At 45.5% G+C, this 21,683-nt stretch overlaps 1 pseudogene across 3 annotated transcripts; it reads right to left on the bottom strand.

The window, feature by feature from the left end:
- Nucleotides 1-6,465: 6,465 nt before the first annotated feature.
- On the bottom strand, nucleotides 6,466-21,243 carry LOC146180313 (ELAV-like protein 1-B pseudogene; annotated as a pseudogene). Of its 3 annotated transcripts, none has more exons than XR_014700827.1 (2): nucleotides 21,133-21,243; nucleotides 6,466-8,520 (listed from the first exon to the last, which is right to left on the bottom strand). The product of XR_014700827.1 is annotated as an ELAV-like protein 1-B pseudogene, transcript variant X1 (transcript). The 3 variants fall into 3 exon arrangements; XR_014700828.1 differs by lacking the exon at nucleotides 21,133-21,243 and adding an exon at nucleotides 20,790-21,055; XR_014700829.1 differs by lacking the exon at nucleotides 21,133-21,243 and adding an exon at nucleotides 20,218-20,235.
- Nucleotides 21,244-21,683: the final 440 nt, after the last annotated feature.

Below are 21,683 nucleotides of genomic sequence, written 5' to 3'. Positions count from 1 at the left end.
TGCCTGAAGCGCGGTGGGATTTGAAGGGCTCGGGTTCCCATCTTGCGTGCTTTAATTGTGCATGCATCCGAAAGTTTCTAGTTCCACATACGTGTTATAACTTAGCTAAACGTCCGAAGAAGTTAAGATGAAACTATAGAGTGAATGAAAACGCCGGCGACAGCGCTCTGTTGCTCGCACACATGGTCCTTGGAGAATGTGCGTCTAGTATAGCTCTCCATGCAAGCGCAATTGTTTGCACAAAATCCTCAGAATCCTTCATTACAATACGGCACGGCGGTAGCTTCAGCAGGATAATAGGGTATAAAAAGCAGCTTCGTTTCTACATCGGCTCAGGGGCATGCGCGCAAAACTTCGCTCACGAAAAAAAAAAGTCGCATCCGTGGTTATGCCAACAACTCGGCTGCGAATTCAATATTACGACTAAACTGAAATCAAAGACTTAAGAGCGGCATCGCATGTACAAGACACCTGACAATGAGCATGCAGCGAATGCATTTCGAAGCGCACGGGCGCACGCGTCGTCTGCTTCGTCGGCAGTGGCACTCCGCTTCACCGCAGCGCCACCGCAGCGATCATTCAGCGGCAGCCCCCGCCGCGGCCGGCGGACGAGAGACTAGCAATATGGGACCCTACCGTAAGCGACCATCGGTTACCCTCTCTTCGCACTACATGTCCTGCCTATGTCCATTTCTTCTGAATTTCCGCTAGAATGTCCAAAATTTAATTTTCATGAAAAGAAAACTTTTTCTTTTTTCAGGACGTTCATTATTGATGTCTGTACTCTTTAGTGCAGAAATACACGCTCTTCTAAGTATGCTTCTTTTCCAAAATTTACTTTTCATGAAAACAAAACTTTTTTCAGGCCGCTCATATATTAGATGTTTGCACCCTTTAGTGCAGAAATACAAGCTCTTTAAGTACGCTTCTTTTCCAAAATTTACTTCTCACGAAAACAACCTTTTTTCCAGGCGGTTCATCCTCATTATTGATGTTTGTACTCTTTAGTGCAGAAATACACGATCTTTAAGTACGCTTCTTTTCCAAAATTTACTTCTCACGAAAACAACTTTTTTTCCAGGCGGTTCATCCTCGTTATTGATGTTTGTACTCTTTAGTGCAGAAATACACGCTCTTTAAGTACGCTTCTTTTCCAAAATTTACTTCTCACGAAAACAACTTTTTTTCCAGGCGGTTCATCCTCATTATTGATGTTTGTACTCTTTAGTGCAGAAATACACGCTCTTTAAGTACGCTTCTTTTCCAAAATTTACTTCTCACGAAAACAACTTTTTTTCCAGGCGGTTCATCCTCGTTATTGATGTTTGTACTCTTTAGTGCAGAAATACACGCTCTTTAAGTACGCTTCTTTTCCAAAATTTACTTCCCACGAAAACTTTTTTTCCAGGCGGTTCATCCTCATTATTGATGTTTGTACTCTTTAGTGCAGAAATACACGCTCTTTAAGTACGCTTCTTTTCCAAAATTTACTTCTCACGAAAACAACTTTTTTTCCAGGCGGTTCATCCTCGTTATTGATGTTTGTACTCTTTAGTGCAGAAATACACGCTCTTTAAGTACGCTTCTTTTCCAAAATTTACTTCTCACGAAAACAACTTTTTTTCCAGGCGGTTCATCCTCGTTATTGATGTTTGTACTCTTTAGTGCAGAAATACACGCTCTTTAAGTACGCTTCTTTTCCAAAATTTACTTCTCACGAAAACAACTTTTTTTCCAGGCGGTTCATCCTCGTTATTGATGTTTGTACTCTTTAGTGCAGAAATACACGCTCTTTAAGTACGCTTCTTTTCCAAAATTTACTTCTCACGAAAACAACTTTTTTTCCAGGCGGTTCATCCTCATTATTGATGTTTGTACTCTTTAGTGCAGAAATACACGCTCTTTAAGTACGCTTCTTTTCCAAAATTTACTTCTCACGAAAACAACTTTTTTTCCAGGCGGTTCATCCTCGTTATTGATGTTTGTACTCTTTAGTGCAGAAATACACGCTCTTTAAGTACGCTTCTTTTCCAAAATTTACTTCTCACGAAAACAACTTTTTTTCCAGGCGGTTCATCCTCATTATTGATGTTTGTACTCTTTAGTGCAGAAATACACGCTCTTTAAGTACGCTTCTTTTCCAAAATTTACTTCTCACGAAAACAACTTTTTTTCCAGGCGGTTCATCCTCGTTATTGATGTTTGTACTCTTTAGTGCAGAAATACACGCTCTTTAAGTACGCTTCTTTTCCAAAATTTACTTCCCACGAAAACTTTTTTTCCAGGCGGTTCATCCTCATTATTGATGTTTGTACTCTTTAGTGCAGAAATACACGCTCTTTAAGTACGCTTCTTTTCCAAAATTTACTTCTCACGAAAACAACTTTTTTTCCAGGCGGTTCATCCTCGTTATTGATGTTTGTACTCTTTAGTGCAGAAATACAAGCTCTTTAAGTACGCTTCTTTTCCAAAATTTACTTCTCACGAAAACAACTTTTTTTCCAGGCGGTTCATCCTCGTTATTGATGTTTGTACTCTTTAGTGCAGAAATACACGCTCTTTAAGTACGCTTCTTTTCCAAAATTTACTTCTCACGAAAACAACTTTTTTTCCAGGCGGTTCATCCTCGTTATTGATGTTTGTACTCTTTAGTGCAGAAATACACGCTCTTTAAGTACGCTTCTTTTCCAAAATTTACTTCTCACGAAAACAACTTTTTTTCCAGGCGGTTCATCCTCATTATTGATGTTTGTACTCTTTAGTGCAGAAATACACGCTCTTTAAGTACGCTTCTTTTCCAAAATTTACTTCTCACGAAAACAACTTTTTTTCCAGGCGGTTCATCCTCGTTATTGATGTTTGTACTCTTTAGTGCAGAAATACACGCTCTTTAAGTACGCTTCTTTTCCAAAATTTACTTCTCACGAAAACAACTTTTTTTCCAGGCGGTTCATCCTCATTATTGATGTTTGTACTCTTTAGTGCAGAAATACACGCTCTTTAAGTACGCTTCTTTTCCAAAATTTACTTCTCACGAAAACAACTTTTTTTCCAGGCGGTTCATCCTCATTATTGATGTTTGTACTCTTTAGTGCAGAAATACACGCTCTTTAAGTATGCTTCTTTTCCAAAATTTACTTCCCACGAAAACTTTTTTTCCAGGCGGTTCATCCTCATTATTGATGTTTGTACTCTTTAGTGCAGAAATACACGCTCTTTAAGTACGCTTCTTTTCCAAAATTTACTTCTCACGAAAACAGCTTTTTTTCCAGGCGGTTCATCCTCATTATTGATGTTTGTACTCTTTAGCGCAGAAATACACGCTCTTTAAGTATGCTTCTTTTCCAAAATATACTTCCCACGAAAACTTTTTTTCCAGGCGGTTCATCCTCATTATTGATGTTTGTACTCATTAGTGCAGAAAAACACGATCTTTAAGTACGCTTCTTTTCCAAAATTTACCTCTCACGAAAACAACTTTTTTTCCAGGCGGTTCATCCTCATTATTGATGTTTGTACTCTTTAGTGCAGAAAAACACGATCTTTAAGTATGCTTCTTTTCCAAAATTTACCTCTCACGAAAACAACTTTTTTTCCAGGCGGTTCATCCTCATTATTGATGTTTGTACTCTTTAGTGCAGAAATACACGCTCTTTAAGTATGCTGCTTTTCCAAAATTTACTTCCCACCAAAACTTTTTTTCCAGGCGGTTCATCCTCATTATTGATGTTTGTACTCTTTAGTGCAGAAATACACGCTCTTTAAGTATGCTTCTTTTCCAAAATTTACTTCCCACGAAAACTTTTTTTCCAGGCGGTTCATCCTCATTATTGATGTTTGTACTCTTTAGTGCAGAAATACACGCTCTTTAAGTATGCTTCTTTTCCAAAATTTACTTCCCACGAAAACTTTTTTTCCAGGCGGTTCATCCTCATTATTGATGTTTGTACTCTTTAGTGCAGAAATACACGCTCTTTAAGTATGCTTCTTTTCCAAAATTTACTTCCCACCAAAACTTTTTTTCCAGGCGGTTCATCCTCATTATTGTTTGTACTCTTTAGTGCAGAAATACACGCTCTTTAAGTATGCTTCTTTTCCAAAATTTACTTCCCACGAAAACATTTTTTCCAGGCGGTTCATCCTCATTATTGATGTTTGTACTCTTTAGTGCAGAAATACACGCTCTTTAAGTATGCTTCTTTTCCAAAATTTACTTCCCACGAAAACATTTCTTCCAGGCAGTTCATCCTCATTATTGATGTTTGTACTCTTTAGTGCAGAAATACACGCTCTTTAAGTATGCTTCTTTTCCAAAATTTACTTCCCACGAAAACATTTCTTCCAGGCAGTTCATCCTCATTATTGATGTTTGTACTCTTTAGTGCAGAAATACACGCTCTTTAAGTATGCTTCTTTTCCAAAATTTACTTCCCACGAAAACATTTCTTCCAGGCAGTTCCTCATTATTGATGTTTGTACTCTTTAGTGCAGAAATACACGCTCTTTAAGTATGCTTCTTTTCCAAAATTTACTTCCCACGAAAACATTTCTTCCAGGCAGTTCATCCTCATTATTGATGTTTGTACTCTTTAGTGCAGAAATACACGCTCTTTAAGTATGCTTCTTTTCCAAAATTTACTTCCCACGAAAACATTTCTTCCAGGCAGTTCATCCTCATTATTGATGTTTGTACTCTTTAGTGCAGAAATACACACTCTTCAAGTATGCTTTTCCAAAATTTAGTTTTTATGAAAACAAAACTTATTTTCAGGCCGTTCATCTAGTCATTCGATGTTTGTACTCTTTAGTGCAGAAATACACGCTCTTTAAGTACACTTCTTTTCCAAAATTTACTTCTCACGAAAACTTTTTTTTCCAGGCAGTTCATCCAGTCATTATTGATGTTTGTACTCTTCAGTGCAGAAATACATGCTCAAGTATGCTTCTTTTCCAAAATTTACTGTTGATTTTTTTTTTGAGGCCGTTCATGTAGTCATTATTGATGTTTGTACGTTTAGTACAGAAATACACGCTCTTCCAAGTATGCTTCTTTATCAAAATTTCATCATCAGCCTGACTATACCCACTGCAGGGCGAAGGCCTCTCCCATATTTCTCCACTTAACCCGGTTTTGTGCTAGCTGCATCCACTTGACCCCTGCAAACTTCTTAATCTCATCTCCCCACCTAACTTTCTGCCGCCCCCTGCTACGCTTTCCTTCCCTTGGGAACCAGTTTGTTACCCTCTGCGACCATCGGTTATCCCCTCTTTGCACTACATGTCCTGCCCATGTTCATTTCTTAATTTCCACTAGAATGTCGGTAACTAATTCCTCTGACCCACTCTGCACGCTTCCCATCTCTTAATGTTACCCCTACCATTTTTCGTTCCATAGCCCTCTGGGTTGCCCTCAACTTAAGTAGAACTCTCTTGGTTAGCCTCCACGTTTCAGCCCCATAGGTGAGTACAGACAAGATGCAACTGTTGTATACTTTCCTCTTGAGCGATACCGGTAAGCTGCTAGTCATAATCTGCGAGTGCTTGCCAAATGTGCTCCATCCCAATCTTATTTTTCCAATTTCCTTTTCATGAAAACAAAACCTTTTCAGGCCGTCATTATATTATTGTTTGTACTCTCTAGTGCAGAAATACACGCACTTCAAGGTATGCTTCTTTCCCAAAATTTCAGTTCAGTTCAGACCCTATGGACCATATCACGCCACCCTTTCCGGTCTCGTATCTTCCCAACATCACAACTTCATCTGCAGCGCCTCGAGGATGCCATCTAACCACCGCGTTCGCTACCTACCTCCGGTGACCCTCAATCTTCCCCAGCATCAAAGTTTTCTCCAGCGACTCCTCTCTTCTCATCAGATGACCAAAGTAGCTGAGCTTTAACTTTAGAATTTGACCCTCCAATAAGCAGTCAGGGTTTATGGTCGACAATATAGACTGATTTGATCTTCTGGCAGTCTAACTCTCAAGTCTCTGCCAGCACCACAATTTAAATGCGTCAATTCCTCGGCGGTCAGCCTTCTTCACAGTCCAACTCTCGCATCCATACATCACAACTGGAAAGACCATAGCACGTTATACGGATCTTAGTTGGCAGTCTAATGTCTCTTCTCTTTACTAGGCGGTTTGTACTCTTTAGTGCAGAAATACACTCTCTTCTAAGTATGCTTCTTTTCCAAAATTTACTTTTCATGAAGAGAAAACCTGCTTTTATTTTTCAGGCCATTCAAAATTTCTGGAAACTTTGCACCGCTAGTCTCAGTACATGAAATAGTTGAACGCCCGCCTTACATGCCCAATCAAACCGACTTGAGGGTTGTGCTAACGTCGATAAGAAGTGTTACATGGACTCTGCGAGATTCTGGGTTACTACATAACAGCCAGAAGATAGATTTCAAAGACCGTAGAGACTTGCGAGGCTTCAGTGCCATAAGCAACAGTAAAGCAAGATGATGACAGGCCTTTTTTTTATTTCATGATCCCCCTGCTTCCAGGACAATGAGGCAGAGGAGCATTACCAGTTGATGTGAAATATAGGATACATTTTATGTACGTTCAGGCAAACCCTTAGATGTGCCTATTCTGACCAAGAGAATAGGCAATATAAATGACAAAAAGAAAAAAAAAAAAAAACAAGCCACAGAAGGGAGAGAGTACTTGCACAGTCACCATTCTCAGTCGATAATTCTTTCAAATTTGTAACAATAACAAATACAACAGCTTACGACACAACAGCAATGACACAGCAATCTGGAGGCAACTGCCAACTAAACAAGAAAACTAAAAAAAAGAAACTTGGCAATTTGCTACAAAAAGAAGTGACACATCCTCACTACAGTAGCACATTCACACATGACAAAAAAGAAAACAAAATGCCCACACATACAATACAAAAAAATATTGGGAAAGAGTGATGAATGCATGAAGTTTCCTGCTTCCCCCAATGGTGCACAGTCTGTCAGCTCCATTACCAATCTGATTTTTGAGCAAGACAAACAGGGGTAGTTGGTTCGGCATATGTCCAATACATGAATTCGGGGGACAAAAATATTTATATATATAAAGCACATCAAGCCCCACCCCTCAAAACGCTACCAGCCCCTAGTGGCGGCCCGCCGTTTTCTTCTTAGCACGCAGGCGACATGTGGCAGCGCGAAGCCAATCCAGAGCGGTTCTCGGAAAAACAATTCAACAAATAGGGAGGGAAATAAAGAAAGGTGGGGTGGGGCTTGGAAGTGTGCCAAAGACAATCGTCAGGAGCACTGACTCTAACCCATGAGTACCAAGAAGTGCATCCAGAGTGCTGTATAGAGCTTCCCTGTGTAACCATTCTGAGCAGCACATTTGAAGCTAAGTGCTGCACTCTGGTTAGGACCTCTCGCAACTATCTAGCAGTACCCCGCTTTACTTTGGCTGCTTGAAGGAGACTTGCAGAGGCCGGCCTGCATAGCGGAACCCGTTCAGAGCCTCAATGGCCCACACGCAGTCCTGGTAGTTGGCCATGGTCACAAAGCCAAAGCCCTTGGACAGCCCTGTAGCCGTGTCACGGATGATGTTCACCTTGGTCACAGTGCCGTATTGGGCAAAAAGTTGCCAGAGCGACTTCTCGTCTGTATCGGTCCCAATGTTGTAGACAAAGAGCACGTGCCCGCCAGCGTCGGCTGCAGTTGGAGCCGGAGCCATGCCACCCATTGGATACTGGTAGGAGCCCGTCAGTGGGTTGTACCGATAGCGACCCTGAGCACCACGCATGGGTCCACCACCAGCACCTGGGGGTCCGATGAGCTGACCCTGGGCACCTCGGCCTCCGGGCGGCCGCAGCTTCTTGGAGTTGTCCTCTGCAAACTTGATCAGGAGTGGCTCGGTGGCACCCGGCAGCGTTTGGCCCGTCAGAGCTGCCATGGCAGCTTCGGCGTTCTCGCGGAGATCGTACAACGCGAAAGCCACCCCCTTGTTGGAAGCACCCGAGTCATCCTTGAGCACCCTGAACTGGATCAGCCTGCCAAAATCAGCAAACAGCTTCTCGGCCTGCTCTGCTGGAAAGTGCTTGGGGATGCCACGGATGTAGAGGTTGGCGTGTTTAATGGTCTCGCCGCCGGGCCGCGCGTATGCCACCTTGATCTTCTTGTTCTGCAGCTGCAAGCCGTTGAGTGTCTCAACAGCTCTTGCAGCGTCGCCAGCTCCTTGGTAGTCAACAAAGCCAAAGCCATAGCTGTAGCCAGTTGCCTTGTGGCGCACAATCTTGGACGACTTTATGGGACCGATGCTGGTGAAAAGGCTGCGGAACTCCTCGTCCGTCAGGCTTTGGGGAAGGTAGTTGATGATCAGGTTGGTCTGGCTATTGCCTCCGTCGCCTTCCATGGCTTCGTCTTGTTCCAGTGTGCACGCTGGGTCAGGCCCTCGCTGTTCCGGTTCGGTTTCGCTTGCTCCCGCCTTGCCAGGAGCTCACAGGACTAATGGCTAGGCTCCGGAGGAGGAAAAAAAAAAGGCACTTCCTTCGAAGCACTGCAGCAGTGGGTCAACCAGGCAGCGAGTCAGCGAACCGGCCAGGAAGACAGGAGGGCCCCCAACGTCAGCAGCAAGGAGCAGCAGCGATGATGGTAAAAGACGACGGATCCAAGCCGGTAAAAAAAAAATAGCGAGAAAAAAACAAAAAAAATTACGAAGAAAAAAAAACGGGTAAAAAAAAACACTGGCTGCAAAAGAGCAAAAAAGGTGGGAGGGAAGGGGGGTTGGTTAACAGGTGTTTCCTTGCACAACTCAGCCATCACGTCAAGGCATAAAAAAGCGATGAGCATAGAGACTGCAAGAAAAAAGCAGGCGGCACAGGAGAGCAGGGCTGTCATGGAGGCTCCTACTGTTCCCTTGCTAACAGAATATCACAAGAGAGACATGCCACAAATACAAAATTTTCTAGCACATCAGGAAGGCAACATGCTACTCCCCAACCTGATAATAACAAAGATAAATCTGTCAATCAACAATTTTCTCCCTACAATGACAAGCACATGAAAAATTCAAAACGTAGCTGGCACGACAGCATTTCGAGCCAGTGCCAACCAAAAATAATGTGAACAGACCAGTTGCAAAACCTGCAAGACAGCTTCCCTCTGAGGCAGATCATCATTATCCCCAGCCTGACTATACCCACTGCAGGGCGAAGGCCTCTCCCATATTCCTCCAATTAGCGCGGTCCTGTGGGAGCTGCATCCACTTGACCCCTACAAACTTCTTAAATCTCATCCGCCCACCTAATTTTCTGCCACCTCCCGCTATGCTTTCCTTCCCTTGGAATCCAGTTTGTTGCCCTAAGCGACCATCCTCTAAAAGCACTGCCAAACTAGCCTCACTAGGTAGTGTTTTAGCGATAAAAGTTGCCAGGGTCAGTTTCCAATGGCAGCCTGTCCAGCGGAGCCAGAGATTCTTAGCACCCCCGCTGCGTCACAGGTCTGACCGCCGTTGATGACTGAGGCAGATATTTATGCACAATGGTGGCAGAACCTGAGTGTTGTGTTGCACTTTGTGGCGCATAAGCAACTAAGGCTATCATATGCCAAACACGAGGTTAAAGGGACTATGAAATGCCTAAAATGAGGTAAAGCAAATCGTTCGAGAGATAGGTACACCCTCACAAGTCAATTCAAAGGAATTTTTTTAGATAGCTTCATTAACACCGAAGATATTGGTGATTAAAAATGGCACTCCTCCACTCTTCCCTCAAAACTTAACACTTCCAGACACCAGAAAAAAACTAAAACAGCTCAGGAAACATCATCGGGTGATGCTTGGTTCGCAGACTTCCGGTTGTCACACCCATTTTTCATCGCCCACGCATTCATTGGTCTCTGCCTTTCCCTTCCCGTCTGTGCTTGCACAGTTTGTCTCGTGCCACTGCTTTTGCAGTTTCTTGACCTCTTAGAATTGTGTGCGACAGCAGCCCAAACAACCAGAGTCATTCGCAAGCACATGGGCAGGCTGCTGTCCACACCAGCCGCCGCTGCAGAGAAGCCCTTCCCTTCATACTCCTGTCCCATTGAGTGCACTCCTGCCGAGTACGGCTTTCTAGAAGACCCATTTCTTCTCTTGCACTGCCAGTCAAGCTTTGGCACAGTCTACTGCGGTTTGACCTACAGCGGCCGGTCTCCTCTCAGAACGTCTGCATGGATGCTCGCAGACGAGCGTGCGAGTTGTACACGTGCAAACGTGCCGTTGTCGTTTTTAGCCAGAACAAGCGCTATTGTGACGATTGGCGAGAAGCATCTCTTGTGCATAACGAATGGAATGTACACGCATCGTCAGTTTTAGCACAGACTGATCCTTTCAAGAGATCACTACAAAGTTTGGATATCGGATTACAGGTGAACACGAATTACTCGTCTGCGAATCTTAAGAATTGAGATTAACAAAAGTGTAATATCGCGTTTTTTTTAAATGTCCTTTCGCACACCATTTAGGAAGTGCCAATGTGTAACATGCAAGTGTGCTTTATCTCGTGTACGCATCATCTAAGCCCGAATCGATGGCACAGAACATCAGCAAAGCAGCTTGGCAGCGCAGGTTCTCACCGATTTCCGCAGCCACACGCAAGAATCGCGCACAGGAGCATGCGAGAGACGCAGTGAAGCGGCCAATTCCAAAACACTGTCTGCCGTGGCTTCGACGCAAAACGAGGGTGTTTAGCAAACCACTTTTTTCAAAATCCCTGACGAGTGAAGAGGCTAAAAAATACAGCTGCTGATGATAATGAACATAGACGAATAATCGCCAACAAAAAGCTATTTATTAATCATATCTGCAGTTTCCAATAGTGAAAGGCAAAATCCCTGAGTGAAGAGGCTAAAAAATGTAGCTGCTGATGATAATGAACACAGACGAATAATCCCCAACAAAAAGCTATTTATTAATCATATCTGCAGTTTCCAATACTGAAAGGCTGTTATTAGTGTTAATGGCGAGTAAAAACGACGCCAGTTTAATGAAAATTAAAAGCGCACTGATGCCAGCCTCAGCAGAGCTTTTTGATACTACCAGTTGCAAAATTTCCTATAGGCCCCATGTATCAAACCACAGTGTTTCTGAATGGTCGAAATTCAGATGTATATAGGGTGCCTCGATACGAGGCACCCTAGGTCACAGCCGGTCTCGAGGGAGACTCCATCGAGACCAGCCGTACCTAGGTGTATAACAGTGGCGGCGTCCGCGGCAATTAAAGGAAACTGCGTCTAAGTTGCAAACTTTCAGATTGTTGATAAATGCGTAATCAGCTGGAAAATAAAATTACTTAAAGACTTGCAGTAGTGAAAAAAAGATAACAGTCGTAGAGTTAATTAAGGGGGCACACGAGTCTTAGAACGGTTGACAATGTTCAAACACTGATTTTGAGACACTCACTTTCTGAATGTTTACCTTTTTGAGCACCTGCACTTAAATTATTAACACTGAATTCGGTCAGGAAATGCGATAAAATTGGCTTTCAAAACGTCACAAAAGCCACAAAATGCCCGCCGAAAAGAGGCATTTTGTTTGAAATTCCTGCGCGCGCCGCGGGCGTTGCAGCCAGCCGATTGCTGCCATCTTTGGGCTTGGTTTACAGCTGTTATCTTTGTGCGCAATTTGCGCTTCAAAATTTGCTTCGCTCTAGCGGAGATACACTGTAGTGCAAAGTTTTCCCTTGCGATCGAGATCCCGGAAGACAGTAGATTGTAATCGTGCACGTAATGGGCCTTTGGAAGCCTCTTCTCTTGTTACCCAGCATTTGAGGCACTGAACGAGTGTGCAATGTGGCAATGTGCAAGCAAACAGAACTTAAAATTTATCATTTCACTTTCATACAGAAATGCTGCGAATGTAATCCAGATGCAGTCAGCCCCTATTCTAAAGCTCTCGTGAGTACACCCCACAAGGCCATCAGCTGTGGGGTCCCCCCGAGCATGGTTCAATTTTTACACGCTAAATGAAATGCACTTCCCAAGTATGGATTACAGCCTCAATCATTCTACTACTTAATAAAGGCTCATCATTATTCACCTCAAGCACATTTCATTAGAAGGGACAGTGAACAAATAATTTGTCGCTGCCAGTGGGCGCATATGATGTCTCACACAACCTTAAAGGCACACTGAGAATGAAATAGAGTTGACCTGTATCAATAGTATAATCCCTGCAATATGAAATGCAATACACTATTCTCCCTGAGTGTTTACAACAGACAAAAGGCTTTAAGAGCGATATGCAATAGCATTAATGGACCGACGTCACCTTTCCTGCTTCTCGTTTGCTAGAATCTACTTAGCATGCAACTGTCCCAGCGAACGATTTGCTTTGGTCTGTACATCCCTTTCTTTTTATTCACAACGGCATTAACATTCAATGACACCACCTCTTCGTAAGTAATTTCTAACTAATTAGCATACAGTTAATTGCAGTTAGCATATATATATATATATATACCAAGATACACCACCAAGCCAGAGATCAAGACGTACTCACTACGTCCCCTTCTAACTTGGCTTCCAGACTCGCGTGTGGCACAATAGTCTCACAGCTAAGAGAGGGGCTGTCATGTACGCTGTGTGTTCCTCCAAGCACCGGGAGAACGAACGATTGGCTTTTGTGTGTTTGTGTATGCTGTGCGCCTCGCGAAGCGTTGGCGGACTAAACACATTCCCGAAAGCAGAGCAGCGACGCGGCGGTGGGGACCGGTGAATCGGCGCCGGGAGGACTGCAAGGAGGAGAAATTTATGGGCTCCCGCAAGGCGCACTGCCCGTGTCATCCGAGCTGGCCGCTGCCCGCGGCTGGGAGCGGGAGCCTGCAACGGTCGCCGGCTTCTGGGAAGCGTCCGAACTTCCGAGGTGTTGGGAGCTTGGGACGCGAAGACAGCCGTGGACCTGGCGAGGAGGACTCTCGGAGGAAGCACGGTGGACGCAACGACGAGAGAGAAGAGGACAGAAGGGACTGAACCGGAGTGTCGTGCGGAGAGGCCGCATTCCGAGTGATACGTATCATACGCGCGCAATATGTAAATAAATTCCTAATAATCAAGATATGCCAAGTGTGGTCCAGCTTCGTCGGGGAATGCCAGAGGGGCAGAGCAAGGGACCTGCCTGACTGGCGCAGCCGACAGGATCTCCGACGTCAAGCAGAACCGACCGGGAATTGGACGGAGGATGTGGGCCCACAGCTGAGCGTGCACCGGGGGCGTCGACGAATTTGCAGTCTTCCCCTGCAGCGCAAGTCTGGACAGGTAGGTGTCTTGTTGGCTCCTGTTTTGAGGGCACTATGGCAACCACGGGATATAACTTGCGAAGTCGCGAGGCCGAAGTAGGGGCCCGAAGTGAAGAGGGGGAGAGGCAGATGGAGCTGGTGTCGACTGCTGAGGTGCGAAGCGTCAGCGAAAGGTCAGTAGTTTCCGTCACTGACCAGATGGCATTGTTACAAATGAAATTAAAAATTGCGGAAACAGAATTGGGCAGAGCGGAAAGGGAATTGGAACATGCGAGACTGTGTAACAACGGCAGTGCCGGTGCCGCGCGGATGGCTCCTCTGAGTGCAGAGGAAGACAGGAGGCTGAAATACACAAACATGCTGAAGGGAGTGCTGTTAGACATGCCAGCAGAAGAGGCGCTTGTCACAGGCTGGTTTGATGACATTGAAGCAACGCTGGATGCCTACAGCGTCCCAAATGAATGGAGAGCGGGCTTATTATTGCCCATACTGAATGAAAAGGCTAGGGGACTGCTCGGTCGGCTCTCGGCGGAGAAGCGCAGGGATTACACAGCGCTCAAAGAAGAGATTCTCAAAGGGCTCAGGCTGTCGTCAGCCGAATACAGGCAACTTTTTAACTACTCAAAAAAGGGTTCAAATGAATCATGGGACCAGTGCGCAACGCGACTGCAAAATTATTTCACCTATTATTGCTGGAAGAGCCGCGAGAGCTCGTAGTGGTAGACAAATTGAAGGAGATGTTAAGTCCCGATACCCGGGCCTTTGTTGTTCAAAATGAGACTACAGGGAAGGCAATGCGCCCGGATGAAGTGGCCAACCTCGCGGAACAATTTGATGAAAGCCAGATCGCTAAAGACCCTAATAGAAGCATAGGAGAGTCGGTGGGTGGTACAGCGAGCCCGATAAGGAGAGAGAGAAAAACAACTGAATTGGCTAGGACGCGCTATGACGATGCCGGACGGTCGGCTGCTTATGCCAGGGCGCGTAGGCTGTGCTACGAGTGTGGCCTTCCTGATCATCTTGCTCGCGATTGTCCGAAACGGCGGTCAGCACAGACGAACCTCGTGCAAACGACAACAGATGACGGAGGCTTGGTGGCGCGTGTTGCGGGAACTAACTTCAGGAATGCAAACGTAAATGGTGGAAAACGCCCGTTCCGCGCCCTCAAGACGATCGCACTCTGTTGTGGAAAGGCCAAATTCGTGGGGCACTTGGATTCAGGAGCGGAGGTCAGTGTCATCAGACGATCAATTCTGGGAGACCATGTGTCACTTACCGGTTCAAGCATAAAATTAACTGGTGCGTTTGGAGGGCAAGTGCTGGCAAAATTGGTATACGTCCCTTTGAAACTGTTGGCTAAAGACGTCGGTGCAGCCACGGTTGGCACAGAAGTTCTCTGTGCTTTGACAGGTTAGCCCCAGGGATAGACGCACTTATCAGCTCAGACACATACGCGCAGTTGCTAGGAGAAACCACAATGACAACGCATCAGACCATGCCAGCGGGCAGCAGTGGTGATGATTTTTACGGAGTCGTGGTGGCGACCGGGGCTATTACTACGACTAGCGAGCCACATGGTGCTACTGAACGTGAGGTTTTTCGTCGCACTGGCACGGAGGACTCTATGTTGAGAGACGTGTGGAAGCAGGTCGGAGCGGTTGGCCACGGAGCAGTAGAAAAGGATGGATTGAAGAAAACTGATTCTGACATGTTAGATACTGCGCCAAGTATCTGTGCAGTGACAGGTAAGCAGGCATCCAAGGTTGATGCGATCTCTGGTGATGATATACATCCGGAACGGTTAGGAGGTGCAACTGTAGCGTCAGTAGGAGTGACCGCACTAAGCCGGGAGGGCGACAACAGAGAGGAGAGCGTAGACGCAGCTGGGAATGTAACGGTCAGCACCAAGGCTGGTGACGACAAGGCCGTTGTTGAGGGTAGGAGGCGAAAGGGAGAACGAATGCCCCTTGGTCGCCTTTTTCTGTTATTTGTGTTTTGTGTGTCCGCCTTGTTTGGGGTGCCATGGTGCGCTGAATATGGAGTCACGAGACACCTACCCTGCTTGAGTGCCGCGCGACCGGTGCTGAAGTGTGCTGCATTCCTAGAAGTCATGCATCACAGTGGCGATGGGGGTGTCATGTACGCTGTGTGTTCCTCCAAGCACTGGGAGAACGAACGATTGGCTTTTGTGTGTTTGTGTATGCCGTGCGCCTCGCGAAGCGTTGGCGGACTAAACACATTCCCGAAAGCAGAGCAGCGACGCGGCGGTGGGGACCGGAGAATCGGCGCCGGGAGGACTGCAAGGAGGAGAAATTTATGGGCTCCCGCAAGGCGCACTGCCCGTGTCATCCGAGCTGGCCACTGCCCGCGGCGGGGAGCGGGAGCCTGCAACGGGCGCCGGCTTCTGAGAAGCGTTCGAACCTCCGAGGTGTTGGGAGCTTGGGACGCGAAGACAGCCGTGGACCTGGCGAGGAGGACTCTCGGAGGGAGCACGGTGGACGCAACGACGAGAGAGAAGAGGACAGAAGGGACTGAACCGGAGTGTCGTGCGGAGAGGCCGCACTCCGAGTGATACGTATCATACGCCCGCAATATGTAAATAAATTCCTAATAATCAAGATATGCCAAGTGTGGTCCAGCTTCGTCGGGGAATGCCAGAGGGGCAGAGCAAGGGACCTGCCTGACTGGGGCCATGTTCAAGCCCCATCATCATCAGCCTGACTATACCCACTGCAGGGTGAGGGCCTCTCCCATATTCCTCCAATTAACCCGGTCTGCTAGCTGCATCCACTTGACCACTCCGAACTTCGTAACCTCGTCTGCCCACCTAACTTTCTGCCGCCCCCTGCTACGCTTTCCTTCCCTTGGAATCCAGTTTGTTACCCGAAGCGACCATCGGTTATCCTCTCTTCGCACTACATGTCTTGCCCATGCCCATTCCTTCTTCGTAATTGAGTTATTTCTCTGACCCACTCTGCACGCTTCCTATCTCTTAATGTTACCCCTACCATTTTTCTTTCCATAGCCCTCTGGGTTGTGAACTTAAGTAGAACTCTCTTGGTTAGCTTCCACGTTTCAGCCCCATAGGTGAGTACAGGTAAGATGCAACTGTTGTATACTTTCCTCTTGAGCCCCATAACTACTCTAATTAACCACAATAGAAGGTTTACAAAAGTAAGTCTGGCAACCGTGAGCGGCACGCTGATCCCGCGCCGGCCGCCATATTTTGATCGCTCCATCCATTCGTTTCGCGTTTGTCCGTCAGCGCTCACCGTTCTGTTCGCACTTTTAACGTTTTAACCAAGTGTGCTGTTCTTGGACCTCTCCTCTCTGTCCCTGGCGGTTTCTGTTCACGATGCCTAGCGTATTTTGAAATAATTGAAGAATGTGTTCAAAAGTGTCAAATTGCTCAGAATGGAAAGCGATTTTTGCTGATGCATGAGTATTGGTGTATAAAAATATAAAACATCAAATAAAATAACAATAAATAAAGAAATGATAGAAATAGAATATAAATAAAATAGCTAAAATATAAAACGTGAAGAAAACATCGTGCGTGTGTGTGTATGAGAGAGAGAGACGCTATCGTGTTATACCTTTAACGATTGAGCTCAAGTGTCCCTCTAAATTTTTATAATCATATGATACAAATCTGACTTTATGAACACAGCCAGTTGCACCAAGCACAAACACTTCGCAGTAATGTGAGTTGACTTTTCAAATTTCTTTTCATTTCAGCCGAGTTCCTCTTCCTCAGATTTCCTTGAAGCTTCCCATGTCAGCGCTTTCATATGAGGTTACGGCTTCAAATATCTACTATCTGACAGAGGGAATAAAAAAGAAATCGGCATATTTACAAAATCCAACTGAATTTCAGGTAGCTGTCAATTAGCAAACCATCGGGTGACTCGACAAAGCACACGAAAGTGAAGCGCACGCTTCGTTATTTTATCGGCCGCACTGGCAGGTATAAAGGCACAGAATGCAAACCTGAGCTGCGCGCTCTGGACGTGGACCAGTCGAAACGGGCTGCACATGAGCATATTACAACACATTAGTGGGATGACATCTTTTCCTGCTTTACTAGACGCCGCGGGTTTGGCAGCCACTTGCTTTTGCAGCGTGAAACACGCACCTCGGGCGCACTAGACAACCATATTGCTCTCTGCACCAAGCACTACCATTTCGTATGACTGTGAAAAGTAGTTTAGGTAATCATGCCCGTGTCTTAAATCAAATACACAATGGTAAATGCAACCTACGTACAAATGTTTCAAAGAACGTATTTGCATTATAGCATTCGTTATACATGCATTGCTCCTTCTCCCGTGTCCTCCATCCCAGCATAAGCTTATCCTTCAAGTTCACAAGGCTCCATAGCACGCTCTGTGAGCTAGCTCCGAGTCAGAGGGACGTGCAGTAATCCTCCACATGATGCAAGTGACACTTGTAAAGCCGATTAGGACTGCAAACGGACGGTCGCACACACGCGAATACCTCGATTCCGTGCACGTCTACAACGGTGCGCTGGCTGCAGAAGGGCACGCAGCAACATGGTGGCATCATTCCGAATAGAGCTAACAGCGACTGCTGTGGGCATTCGCTTGTGAGCATTCCAATGCACCTTTCGGTGCATGCACAGGTTCCACGAAGGCGCACGTTGACAGCATACTCAATGAGAGGCGCGGGCGGACTCAACAAAGCATGGCCGCCGCGTGCAGTTTGTTTTTTTCACTAGATGGCGCTAACTTTTGTAAAGCCTCTATTAAATAACCACCAATTTTGGCTTCATTTGGACCTGTGCCTGGATTTGAAATTCAAACATTTTCTCAGGTTCCTCAGATTATTAAGGCCACAAAAGACACCTTCATCAGCGATGCCACTGACATTTCTGCAAAGCAGGGCCCTTATGCTATCGCATAAAATGGTATACAGCAGTCGCCACCACCAGCCAATTTGCTAAGGAGATAAGATTTCCTATTTTCTTAGCAATAAGTGTATTTGTGCCGCCAGAGGAACTGCAATGCAGCTGTCCTCAGTCCTGTCACATGTTATGCCTCCACTCCTTGGGGGTGAACATGGCACATCAAAGCAAAGTGCTGCAGATGCTACACTGCTCGAGCCGTAGCTGCCATGTTCCAGTGCTAAAGGTGACAACAGTAAGCGCCACCTCTAGATTACACTTCACTTCCGATGTGCATCCACAACAGATGCTTTGCAAAGTGTGACCACGCTGCACCATGTTCACCCAAAGAGTGGATAACCCTGTGCAAGCGTGCACAAAGCCCTTGCAACTTTTTCTGGCCCGAACCTAGCATTCATTAAGGTGAATAAGTTGGTCCTCTATGCCACTTGATAAAAGCTGCAAATAACATTTCAAGAGTCAAGACAGTAGCACACTGCATGCCATTCTGCAGTCACCAGCACTAAAGAGCTTGCTACAAACTGAACTTGAAAGATAAAACAAATAAGCACTCCTGTGTCTACGCAAACAAATCAGCTTTGCAAGCCACTGGGCAAGAGTACTAGTGCAGCCGATCACCCCGCATGTTTAACTGTCACTTTCCCATGCTATTATAATTTGCCTATCAGACCCCGGACTCCAACCAAAGTGAAATTGAATGATACTCTTTCACATGCTTCGCACTTTTAGAAATCGGTAGCATTTTCTTCGCACTTATCGCAAAAAATGTCAGTGTTTATGCGCCAAGCCTACCCATAACACATTAGGCATGAACTTTAACCTCCTATACTCCATAACACCACAATGAGCGCTCTCTGCATCCGCTATGAAAAATAATGCCTGCTCTTCACAAGAGGAAATAATAGTTGCTTTGTCTTAAAGCTTAATGCATCTCACATTTTCCATCAACTATACAGAGCACCTTTTTTAGGGAAAATGGGTCGGATTCAGTGAATTTGTATGTTTGGCATGTCGTTTTCGTTTGTGTTGCATTTTCGCTGCCCCGCAAGCTTGCTAGCTGTGCCCTCCGCACTGCGCATTTGTTTTGGAGAAAATGGTTCTTTGGGGTGGATTTTTTCTACAAGATCCGTACTGCGAAGATGTCCATGCACGCGAAGCAAGCTATTGCAAACGTGTATGCTTGGAATAGAGCCCGTTTCTGCAGAAACCACTCGGCCACAAAACGAGCGCAGTGATACGCCTCCTTTTTTTTTCTTGGTGACTACGTGCGTAGCTTTCAATGTGTTGCACCTAATGTATGAAACAGTATAGGGCACAACTTGCCCCTCAACATGAGATGCTCTCACAATGGTGCCCCCAGTATGCACCCACTCAAAAAATGATGAAAAGGCAAAAAGACAAAACATCGGGAGGCATAAATGAACACCCCAGTATTGACAATGCAGATGTTCCCACCTGCGTGCCCTAGCTTAGCATGCCACCAGGCCACATTACTTGCCATCCATGACAACCCAAACAACACTCCCTGTCCGCAACGACTTCCAGTGAGCCTTCTTGTGCATTTATTTCATTCAGTACACAGTGAAGTAAGATTCTCTCCTCTCACAACCATGCAAGCGTAGGCTTTGAAGTGCATGACAACGACCATGGCACTTGCTTCGCAGTTTTTGTGCAACCACTAAAATAGAGGAGACATCATTTAAGAAATTTTCTAAGTCCCCAAATTGAACAGCACTTGTGGCTGTTTACACATGGCGAGAAACAACATTAAGCAAAGTTGAAATTTTCATTTCTGTCAGTCTCATCTCTTCATGCCCTTTTGGTCATTTTCTACACAAATGGCCACCACTAGCAAACGAATGTTGAATTCTGTACTAACTTTAAGAAAAAGATACAACCCTCCCGATTCAAAAGTTAATTTGAAATGCGAAGGATCAACAGAATGTCAGGCTGTGCACGAGAAGGCTCACATGGGGGCCAAAATCGCAACGGGCGCACTTCTGATTGGCAAAAAGTTACACAAAAGAAATGAATATAGAAAAAAAATTCTTACAAAAAGATGCCCTCTATGTGCGTTACTAGAAAAGCAAAGAAAAAAATACGTGTTATTATTCATCAACACTGGCACAGCGCGCACACAAACAAAAAAATGCAAACAAGCTTGATGCCGGTACAGCATCAATGTGAGCAACATCCGTTTTAGCTGAAGCCATAGACCCTCGCAAAAACATGGGGATGCGCTGAGAACAATAAACGCAATCGTCAAGGCTTCGGCGCGCGCAAGCAATCCCGAAAAAAGCGCGAAAACGGAACAGCCGCGGACACATGCGCAGGTAATCCAATAGCGTAGGCGTGACCGAAATGCCGCTTCAGCCGAACAGTGCGCTTTAAAATGAAGCGTTCTTATGAAGTCCCGTGTACCTGAACAAACCGACATCCCTGCAGCGACCGCACCAACCAAGGCAATGAATAACGAGAGCAGAAAAAAAAAAATACCGGGATGGCGAACGTGAAAAAACAATCCGCATTCCCGACGAGCGCGGCCATAGGGACGCCAGAGGCTAAGCATGTTCAATGGAAGGATGCCGGCCGGATGCGCCGGCTTACTACGCGAATGATGCTTACTTTTAATACTGAACAGCGCGCAACGAGCGTCAATACAAGCGAAGGATCGATTCTCGCCCGTGCTGGCAGTACCGGCTTCCCGACAAAGTAGACGTCGCGTCAGGGGGCAAAAGAAAAATACAAGACTAACTCCCGCCGACGCTGCCGCCACCATAAACGTTAGGCCTAACGTGGTCAGCGTGCATTGGCGCCGACTCTTTTTTCGAAGTGAAAAACACACTCAAGCACCGATCCCAACGATGGAACTGTGGCGCTAGCGTGGGCACGGAAGCTATGCAAAGTACGAACATAAAATCCGAGAGAAAAGAGCGCTAGTTAGAGAAAAACGAAATCGGTTACTCACAAAGACAGAAATTCACGTCATAAACGCTGCTGCATGAATTTTCGAAAGCCGACTATCGGCCACCTAGTGGCACGGGGGTAAACCGTAAACATCGATAAATTCACCCCTGACTATACCTGACTGCTGCTCACTGAATCATCAAACATTATTTCTAAAAAAGATAATAGTCTCAGGCCTAACAAATACGCACTATCACGTTACTCATTCTAGAAATTGTTTGTAAAGATAAGCCATATTTAACTGTTCCCCTAACATATCATATTCAAAGGTTCAAAGTGTTCAAAGCAGATAAAAGCAATAAACCCTTCGTCGAAGTCAGTGAGTCATTTGTTAGTTTTGCCGTTTCGCTTGGCTAAAGCGTATGAAGGAAAGAGTGGGTTAGCACAAAACAAAATTTTGGGGATGTGGAGTCAGAAAGGTCTTATCTACGTTCCGCGAAAAACGAAACAAAAACCAAGGACAGCGATGTGATGCATCTCACTATGCAGATTGCGAAATGTAGCGCAATTACCCTTTTATTTTTTTTTTTGTATGCACTGCTGTGCCCAAGA

Source organism: Amblyomma maculatum, chromosome 9, assembly GCF_055883805.1.
Source record: "Amblyomma maculatum isolate TAMU_Amacu chromosome 9, ASM5588380v1, whole genome shotgun sequence".
In the NCBI taxonomy this organism is placed as follows: Eukaryota; Metazoa; Arthropoda; class Arachnida; order Ixodida; family Ixodidae; genus Amblyomma; species Amblyomma maculatum.
The sequence above is the reverse complement of the archived record's forward strand: the minus strand, read 5'-3'. Positions and strand labels throughout refer to the sequence as shown.